The sequence below is a fragment of the Pinus tabuliformis genome, chromosome 4_2 (genome assembly GCF_031772625.1).
Source record: "Pinus tabuliformis cultivar Carrire ecotype Pingquan chromosome 4_2, CPIR1, whole genome shotgun sequence".
In the NCBI taxonomy this organism is placed as follows: Eukaryota; Viridiplantae; Streptophyta; class Pinopsida; order Pinales; family Pinaceae; genus Pinus; species Pinus tabuliformis.
The window spans coordinates 867,401,513-867,412,632 of record NC_142304.1 but is presented as its reverse complement, the minus strand read 5'-3'; positions in this window follow the sequence as shown (position 1 = coordinate 867,412,632).

The following is an 11,120-nucleotide window of genomic DNA, read 5'->3' as shown; positions in this document are numbered from 1 at the left end:
GTGGTTTCCACTTTATTCTAAGTGCTCCGTTTTCCTCATCAAGGGGAAATAGTCACTATCAACCAACTCGCCTTTTTCTCTTCCAACTCTTCAAATGGTAATGTGCCATATGTTGGGAATATTGATATCCCTTATGAGAGTGTTGGGGCGAGTCTTTTCAAAGAGTCTTCCCTTATGGGAACTTTTTCCCTTCCACCTCTGAACATCGCTTCAATTAACATGATCCCGAATTGCCATGATCCTTGGGTCATTCCCTGTCTTGATTAGATAAAATTTTTGGCAATGTTATGCTGATTAGCCCCGTAGAGAAAGCATATCAAGCTGACGTATTGGCTTCTGCGAGAACTTCTGAAATTCATGATCATTTCAGTCTGAGTCTAGACACATATTCAAAACCTCCTTAGCTCGGTTCTTGGGATTCTCTAGATCCTTTGAATGAGACATTTCCAACTGACGAGAGTATCAAAGAAGTTATGTCTCTTGAGGAAATTCCATGGAATGATGCCCATCATTGTTCCTTGTTTCTCCCAAGCCTTAGTGAGATATCTTCTTGTCTACAAAACCTTATTTCCAATGTACCAAATCTCCCACTCCATACACCTATTTTGGTTCATGAAGTTTTTTCTGAAGGAAACATGGGGAACATTTCAGTTACAATGCCTATCGACATCTCTGTCAAACCAGGGATTGTCGAAAATATCCATGTTGGGGTTTCTTGTTCTCCGAATGAGATCAAGATTTATACCACCCTCTTCAAAGAATTATGTGATGTCTTTGCTTGGTAATATGAAGAGATGCCTAGTATATATCCAAGTATAGTAGTGCACGAAATTCCTAGTTATCCAGATGCAAAGCTTGTTCATCAACGCCTTCGTCTTGTGCACCCTAGAAAAGCAGCTGCCATAAAAGGGAGACACTGAAAAAATTCTTAAAATTAGTTTCATTTATCCTATTGCATTAATAGATTGGGTCTAGAATATTGTTCATGTGACTAAGAAACAATGAAATATCTGCATTGGTGTTGACTATAGTGATATCAATCGGGCATGTCCTTTACGTATGGGTTTTCTAGATATAACCAGATTAACATTCTTCTCGCCGATCAACATAAAACAATTTTCATTTGTCCTTGGGGAACCTTTGCTTACAAAAACTCCCTTTTGGTCTAAAGAATGTTGGTGCTACCTTCCAATGAGTGATGTCTTATGCCTTTCATGATATTAAGCATATCGTTCAACCTTATCTCGATGGCTTACCAACACATTTTTCTAAGCATCATGAACATCTTGATCACCTTCGAGAGATTTTTCTTCATTGTCAAAACTACAGTATTCATTTAAATTAGCATAAGTGTGTCTTTTGCGTCGAATCTAGTCATCTCTTATGGTTTGTCGTATCCAAGGAAGGCATCTAGATCAATCCCCTTATGGTGGAGACCATCATGAGTTTACCTCCTCCATTTCTTTACATCAGTTGCAGAGCTTACAAGGGAAAGTGAATTTCCTTCATTGTTTTGTCTCGAATTATGCTGAACTTGCCAAGGGATTTACTCGTTGTTTAAAGAAAAGGATCCCATTCATTTGGGATGAAGTTTCTCAAAAATCTTTTGATGTATTGAAGAAATCCCTCATTAGTGCTTCTTTACTGCATCTCACAAATTATCACCGCGATTATTTCTTGTGCTTGGCTACTGCCAATAGTAATATTGCTATGGTACCTTTTCAAGACGATGATGATGGAGATGAACATGTGATTTATTAATTGAGCTATTTGACGTAGAAAGTCGATATGCCCATGTCGAGAAGTTAGCTTTAGCAATTGTTCAATGCTTTCGGCACTATATTCTCTTATGAAAAACCACTATGATTTATGAATGCAACCCCATGAAATACATTGTGAATCGTCAGTTGTTTGGGGGAAAGTATTCTAAATGGATTGTTATCTTACAAGAATATGTTTTGGAATTTGTTAAAACTAAATCAAAGAAATCACTGGTTTTCGCTGAGTTAATTTGTGACCTTCCTTTTGTAGCTACATCTACTGCATCTGACAAGTTGATCCCTGACGAAATTGTCTTCCTCATAAGTAATGTCAATCCATGGTACGAAGATGTCATTACCTATATCTAGACCCAAAACTTTCAACCAGAGTTATCCAAATCTGAACATCAGCACATCTGACATCAGTCCCAACCTTACCGAATTATCGGAGATACTTTGTACCGTGTTGGTGTTGATTCTATCCTTTGTCAATATTTAATGCTTGAAGAAGATAAGAGAGTCTTAAATGAATGTCACTATAGGGCCTGTGGCAGTCACATGTTGGGATATGCTACGACTCAAAAAATCCTTCGCGTTGGTTATTTTGGGCCTCCGACCTTCAAAGATTGCATTTTAGCAGTCCAAAAATGTCACTCCTACCAGATTTATGACCACAAACAGTGCACCCCAACCACACCCTTGCACCCAATTATTATTGTCAGACCCTTTGCCAAATGGGGTATTTATTTCATGATATGTAACCGTCGCTCAGTCGGGCGACATGGTTAGATCATCATCTTCGATGACTATTTCACTAAATGGGTCGAGGCAATGCCCACATATGATTCTGAAGGTAAAACTATGACTCAATTCCTTTTTAATCACGTCATAGCTCGATTTGGTGTCCCTCAAGCCATCGTCACTAACCATGGTTCTCATTTTCAAAATTATATGATGACAGAGCTTACTTCTCATGAGGGTTTGCATCACAATGTTGGGTTATGTTATATTCTTTCCACGACTAGCCCATGTAGTTAACCAGGGGGTTAGAGGGGGAGCGGAGCCCCCCTTCGTTGCATCGATTATGTAGCGGGGGGGATCACAGGGGCTTTGAGGCGTACCCATAACCCCACTTTATGAGGTCCAGGGCAGCGCCCTAGAAAATTTTGGTTTTCGACCCTATGTTAGGTTGGGCGGACCCACCTATGGTTTTGTGCATAATTTTCGCACATGTTTTTGGACGCGATGGTTTTCGATCCATGGTATTGGACGTGATGGCTTTCGTCCATGGTATTGGATGCTTCAGCATGTATAAATAGGTATTATAACATTGAAAGGAACATAATGAAAAATCAAGCTGGTAGTCCCGATTTTGGGATCTAGGGGAAAATCTCTGTGTATATGTGTTTTATGTGTTATGCTCTCACATTGTTTATTTTCTGTGTTTTGGAATTCGTATGTAGGTAATTTCTGTATGGGGTTAAAACCTACATTTGGTATCAAAGGAGTTTTGGCTTCAAGGAGACGCCTTTGTTGCTGAGGGGTTTCGCTCAGGCCTGAGGTAGACCCTGTTCAATGGAAGATCTGTGAGATCGATTTTGGTGGTGAAAGAAGATGGTGAGCAATGGAAAGATAGAGATCGAGAAATTTAATGGTCAGAGTTTTGAGTTGTGGAAACTCAAGATGGAGGATCTGTTGGTGGATAAAGATCAGTGGATCATGGTAGATCCGGGTACTAAACCAACGTGAGTGTCTAATGAAGAATGGAAGAAGTTGGATCGGAAGGCAAAGAGCACAATACAATTGTGTGTCTCAGATTCAGTATTGCTGAATGTATCAGGGGAAGCTACGGTGAAGGCTTTGTGGGACAAGTTAGGGACTTTGTACCAATCTAAGTCTCTGGTGAATAAACTGTTCCTGTGGAAAAAGCTGTATAACTTGAGGATGAATGATGGAGACTCGGTGACAGAGCATCTGAACGGATTTAATACTGTGGTAAGTCAGTTAGCATCTGTTGATATTAAAATTTCAGATGAACATAAGTGCATCAGTTTGTTGTGTTCTCTACTAGATTCTTGGGATAGTCTGGTTATTGCAATAGGTAGCAATGCAACTGCCTTGCAGTTTGATGAAATAGCCTAATCCTTGATGATGAAGGAGATGAGATGGAAAAATATGGAGAGCCAGAATGGTGATGCCTTTTCTGTACAAGGACAGTCCCAGAACAGAAACAAAAATAAGTCATCGAGTGGGAGATCTAAATCTCCAGGAAAACCTATAAAGGTGGTGTGCTGGAAATGTGGAAAGGAAGGGCACTACAAAAGGGACTGTAAATCTAAAGCTCCTGATAAAGGAAAGGGATATGATGAGGCTCCTTCTGCAGAGGCGAAAACCACCTCAGATGAAGGTGGGGATGTGTACTTGGCTTCTTCAAGTACACATGTAGATCATGAGGCATGATTGATTGAATCAGGTGCATCCTTTCACTTCACTCACCATAGAGAGTGGTTCTGTGAGTATGAGAAATATGATGGTGGTGATGTCTTCTTGGGGGATGACAGAAAGGCTAGAATCATTGGCTGCAGAAAAGTAAAGTTGAAGTTGCAAGGTGGAAGGGTTAGAACACTTCTAAGTGTTTTGCATATTCCTGCATTGGCCAGAAATTTAATTTTTGTAAGCAAGATGGCTGATGCAGGTGTAAAATAGTGTTTGAGAAGGATACCTACAAAATGGTTCGGGGAGCACTGGTATTGATGTGGGGAGTTCGAATTGGAACTCTGTACAAGATACAAGGTAGCAATGGTATTGATGGGTGCAACAATTTTGTGGCTCCTGAAAGTGGAGCAGAAAATATAGTGGTCTCTGGAGCGAAGACCATGTTGTGGCATCAAAGGCTTTGACATATTGGAGAGAAGGGCCTTCAAATACTTCATGGTAAAGGTATGGTAGAAGGTATGAGTAATAGCTCTCTAGATTTTGATTTCTATGAAAATTGTGTATATGGGAAGTAGAATCGGGTGAGTTTCCCCTCTGGTAGTAAGAGAGCGAAACGGATATTAGAACTTGTACACAGTAATGTGTTTGGACCTGTGACGGTTTCATCACTGGGTAAGTCTATGTACTATGTATCATTTATAGATGACTTCTCAAGGAATACATGGATATATTTCCTTAAGAAGAAATCTGAAGCCTTTGACAGGTTTAAATAATTTAAGGCTCTCGTGGAAAATCAGATAGAGAAGAAGATAAAGGTGATGAGGACAAATAATGGTGGAGAGTTTTGCAGCAAGGAATTTGAAGAATTATGTAAGAAGTGTGGTATATCACAACAGAAGACTACTCCATATACACCTTAGAAAAATGGAGTTGCAGAAAGAATGAATAAGATGTTGATGGAAAGGGCAAGAAGCATGCTCAGTCGTGCCAGGTTAGGACAGGAATTCTGGGTAGAGGCGGTGGATACTGCATGTTACTTGGTCAACAGGTCACCTTTATCAGCGTTGGAGGATAAGACTCCACAAGAGGTATGGACTGGTAAGAAACTCTCTCTTTCACATCTGAGGGTATTTGGATGTGATGCATATGTACATGTTCCAAAGGAGAAACGAACTAAGTTGGATAGTAAATCTAAAAAGTGCATCTTTATTGGGTATAAGGATGGTTTAAAGGGTTATAAGCTTTGGAACCCAGTCACACGGAAGGTTGTGTACAACTGAGATGTGGTGTTCAAAGAGGTAAAATATGTTATTAAACATGAAGTCCAACCAAAGGAACCTGAGAAGATAGAGTTTGAGCTTAAGGAGGAAGAATCAGACTCTATAGCAGTGGAGGAATCAAAAGATGAAGAGACACAAACTCCGGGTCTGAAAATATCAGTTCGAGAAAGAAGGCAGCCAGAAAGGTATAGTCCATCTGATTCTATTCAAATTTTTCTTTATCTATTACTGATGATGATCCCAGAACTGTGAAGGAAGTGGTAGATTCAGAGGATGGCAAACTCTAGAAAGAGGCCATGGTTGATGAAATGGCATCTTTGCCCAAAAATGAGGCTTGGGACCTGGTGGAGTTGCCGGCTGGAAGGAAACCCATTGGCAGCAAATGGGTGTTCAAGAAGAAGACAAATGCAGAAGGAAAGGTGGAGAAATACAAAGCTCAATTGGTAGCAAAAGGTTATTTCCAGGTGCCAGGAATTGATTTTGGTGATATTTTTTCTCCTGTTGCCAAGGTAACTTCTATTAGATTACTTTTATCTGTTGCTGCTGCTTTTGATTTTGAGGTAGAACAGATGGATGTGAAGACATCATTTCTTCACGGGGATCTGGAAGATGAAATCTACATGAAGCAACCTGAAGGCGTTACAGTGAAGGGTAAGAAAGAACTGGTATGCAAGTTAAAGATGCCTCTGTATGGGTTAAAACAGTCACCAAGGATGTGGCATTAGAAATTTGATACATTTATACGGGGACTTGGCTTCACCAGAAGCAAAGTAGATCACTGTGTGTATTTTAAATTAATTGGTGACCATGTTATTTATCTAGTCTTGTATGTTGATGATATGTTGCTGGTTGGAAATGACAAAGAAATTATCCAGGATTTGAAGACCCAATTGTCCTCCAAATTCGACATGAAATATCTTGGTGCTGCAAACTATATTTTGGGCATGGAAATTAAAAGAGATCGTGCAAAGAGGAAGCTCTAGTTAAACCAGAGGAAGTATGCCGAGACAATACTGCAGAGGTTTAATATGCAGGATAGTAAACCGGTGAAGGTTCCTATTCCTGTAGGTGTGAGGTTATCTGCTGAAAAGTGTCCCAAGACATAAGAAGAGGAAGAGGACATGTCCCATGTTTCATATGCAAGTGTATTCGGTAGCTTGATGTATGCAATGGTCTGTACTAGATCAGACATTGCATATGCAGTGGGAGTATTGAGCAGGTTTATGTCAAAACCAGGGAAGGAGCACTGGACAACAGTGAAGCGGGTTTTCAAGTATTTGCATGGCACTAGTGATTATGGTTTGTGCTACCAAGGAAGACCAGGATTGGACAAAATGTTGGATATTCATGGCTTTGTTGATGATGTAGACCGGGCTAGAGATTTGGATCAGAGAAGATCTACAAGTGGGTATATGTTTAACCTATTTGGAGGTGCAGTCAGTTGGATGAGTAAGAAACAATCTGTAGTGGCACTATCAACTACAGAGGCAGAATACATGGCAGCCACTCATGCAAGTAAGGAAGCAGTTTGGTTGCAGAGATTGTGTTCAAGTATGGGGTTAGTACATGGAGCTATAAGGATAGAATGTGGCAAAGAACCCTGCATATCATTCAAAGACAAAGCACATTGATGTTCAATATCACTTTGTGAGGGATATGATAGAAGACAAAAAGGTGTTGTTGGTAAAGGTGGACACTTTGAAGAATACTACAGATGCATTGACAAAATCTGTGAGCTCTGAGAAGTTATCTTGATGTAGAGAGACAATTGGCGTTTCAGGGTTGGAAAAATGACTAAGCTCTCTTGTGGACCCCCATGGAAAGAAAACAACAAGTGGGAGAATGTCGGGTTGTGTTATATTCTTTCCATGACTAGCCCATGTAGTTAACCGGGGGGTTAAAGGGGGGGTGAAGCCCCCCTTCGTTGCGTCGATTGTGTAGTGGGGGGGGGGGGGATCACAGGGGGTTTGAGGAATACCCATAACCCCACTTTATGGGGTCCAGGGTAGCGCCCCAAAAAATTTTGGTTTTGGACCCTATGTTAGGTTGGGCGGACCCACCTATGGTTTTGTGCATAATTTTCGCACATGTTTTTGGACACGATGGTTTTTGGTCCATGGTATTGGACACAATGGCTTTTGGTCCATGGTATTGGATGCGTTGGCGTGTATAAATATGTATTATGACATTGAAAGGAACATAATGAGAAATCAAGAGGGTAGTCCCGGTTTTGGGATCTAAGGAAAAATCTCTGTGTATATGTGTTTTATGTTTTATGCTCTCGCATTGTTTATTTTCTGTGTTTCAGAATTCGTATGCAGGTAATTTTTGTATGGGTTTAAAACCTACACGCAACAACTCAACTCCTTACTATCCACAAGCCAATGACCAAGTTGAGGCAGTAAACAAAGTCTTGGTTACAATGTCCACTACCACTATAGAAATTAATCTGGCCACCAGAAGAAGTATGAACCTCTTATTTATGGCATCCTACCTTAATGCAATGACCAACTAGTGCCTCCCAAGGAGAACTGTTCCAAATATCATTGTGTCATTTTCAATGTGCACACCTGAAGTTAGAAGCAATAACGCATGCTTATATTTGGAATATCAACAATACTACAAACTTGTGGGACATTGGGAGTTTGAAAAACATCCACTTCCATGAAGACAACCACTCTCTATTAAATTCTTGACAAAATTAGCATACTAGGTGCAACATGTAACATCCCAACTTTTAATTCTCCATTAATATTGTAATTGTAATTAATTATGTTAATGTTGCTTGTATGGGCAAGTATATGTAAATGGATGAAAAGACTCAGAACAATTGTAATTATTTTGTAATAACAATAGATACAAGGTAAAGGTTTGATACAGACCATGAGAAGCTATGAGGAGGGAAGCCAACAAGAGGCATTTTTGGAATTAACACTTGCCAATAAAGTATTTGGTTGAGCTAACACTCATAAGATCAAGGTTGTTATTTTTCCCGAGAAAGATATCTAATGGGAAGGTGTGCTAATAAATTTCACGTTTATGGGAGTAGTGGAGTTTTACCCACACTATCTCATCCATGGTATGGGTAGAGTACCACAAGAATACTGAGAAGATGATCATGTGGCCTAACCATAAGATTTTGATCTGACCCTGATGGAAAACTCTGACGAGAAAACATATCAAAGAAGATGATCAATGAAGGAAGGGAAGAGCATAGGTAATCATGTGCAAGAAGACAAGAGGAGCACTCGTGGATGGGAGACATGATAGAGAAAAGTAGAAAGATAAATGAAGAGATGAGAGGAGGCTCTCATGTGAACGGAAGAAAAAATCTATGGAGGATTTTAGTTTGCTTGGTTTTGAGTGAGGTCAACATTTGAGTCTTTAGCTTGGTTAGATGGCCAACTAGATTTGTTGAGGAATTTGTTTGATTTATGCACAAAAGCACTAGAGGGAGACACTGAGGAACTATTGGCTTAGTGAAGGGAATTCTCTGTGTTGCATAAGCCCGGTGTGGCTAGTTACTAAGAAATCTTATTGAAAACCATTCACCAAAGCACAAAAGGGAAGCATTAATAGACTATTAACTTAGAAGGGTTCTCTTTGTGTTATTTAGACCTATTGTGGCCACTATGGATGACGATGGGCCTTGTCTCAATAGGTTGAAAGGCCTCATGCTAACTTCTATGTGGATGGAGGAGAGCATCCTTCATCCTTACACCATTGATAACTTGGGAGATATTTGCTTGTTGGGTGCTTGTTGTGTAGAGCAACTGAGAAATACTCCATAGTAGTTGGGTAGACTCTAAGCTTAGTGTGATCTTCAGAGAACTGTTGAGATTGATTTGATGAAGGAGAATGGCCTTCATGACTCCACCCTATAATGCTAAGTGAGAACTTCCCTCATGGCTTCATGGATTGACTTGGAGGTGGCCAGTTGCAAGAAAGATTGCAATGTTGAGCCTATGGTGGGGTAGAACATGGATCACCCTTCATCGATTGCAGTCAGCTAATGAAATGGATCAAATAAGCACCCTTTTGAACTTCATCTCTGTATTGTAAATCATGTTAATAAGAAATAAATGATGATTGATGAAAGGTGTATATTTATGTGCTTGTCTATTGATTTCATATTTTTATCTATGTGATGCCAAGTTATGATGTGAAATATTCAATCTAGTGGTAATCTTGAACAATATTCATATGCTTGTTAATAAATATAGAATGCGATTTTCATGATTATGGACATGAACTAAATAACACACTTAAGCATGGGACTGATAGACTTTTAGCCATCGTTATGGCTTAATGTCCATGCTTTGTGATTAGATAGAATGGATAAGCTTTGGTTATGATGGAATGATTATAGAACCTTGTGGATGATATGGAATTAGAGGAAAAGTTAAGAGCCTTGATTGCAAATCAGAGAATCAAGGGGAAAGAGGCATTCTTGGAACATTTGATAGGAAGTATTAAAGAGTTCACTGGAAAACTCTAGAGCTGATGGAAGTTCATTGAAGAGCTTGAATAAAGGCACAAAATAAGGTAGTGAGATGAAGGATTTTGAATATCTTTAGGGTTAGTGGCGAATATTGTAGTTTGGAAGTATGTTGGTTAGTCCCTTTCCCTGCAAAATCCTTTCCCAACCCTTAGGAATAAATTGAGAAATTTCCTTTGCAAAGATGTTTTTCCTTGGAGAAAATTGGTGGCTGATTCTCCAATTTTGGGTTATTAAGAAATTTGGGGTTTGGGGATCCCTAGCCTTCCCCTTGATTATATGGCCGAAAAGGGGGGCGTGACCAAAATCCAATCAAAAGGGGGCCAAGGCCTCGAAAAGATGGAGCACTAGAGTATTAGGCTATTGGGTATGGGTGTTAGTCGTTACAACAAAAATAACATTCATAAGTTCCTCAACATCAACGAGCCTTGATCTAGTATCAACTAACAAAAACCTTTTTATGTAAATGGAATGTGTGTTGACCATTGGATAGTGGCTTGTTGGTCAGTGGTTCAGGGGTATTAGAAACTCATGTTTTGACCTTTAACCATGGCAAAGTTTATGTAAGGGAGGAGTTGGGAATTTTTGAGAGTCAGAGTCCTTTACCCTTAGCCTTGGTCGCATGGCTCGATGGGAGGCTAGTTGAAAGGGGACATTAGGAGAGTTTTGAGGTCTAAAATGGGCCTCCTAAGGAAATTATAAAATAATAATGGAAATAATAAAATAAGATTAGATTACATCATCAAATTTTAGAGGGAAAAAAATAAAAAACTATTTTTTCAACTTGTATTTTTAGCTTATCTCCCTTTGGGTTTACTCAAATTTCAAGTGAAAATACTCATTGGATGCATAATTTTATTCCTCATCCAAGGAGTACCCATGTTGCATACTTTTGATGGATCCTACTACACGAAAAATGAGAAATACATGAAAAACGTGATTGCAATCACGTTTTTTCATATATTTCTCATTTTTCGTGTAGCAGAGTCCATCAAAAGTATGCAACATGGGTACTCTTTGGATGAGGAATTAAATTTTGCATCCAACGAGTACTCCCTCTCAAAATTTGAGCAAAACCTTAGGGAGATAAGTTGAAAATACGAGTTGAAAAAGTAGTTTTATTATTTTATTATTTTTTAATCATTT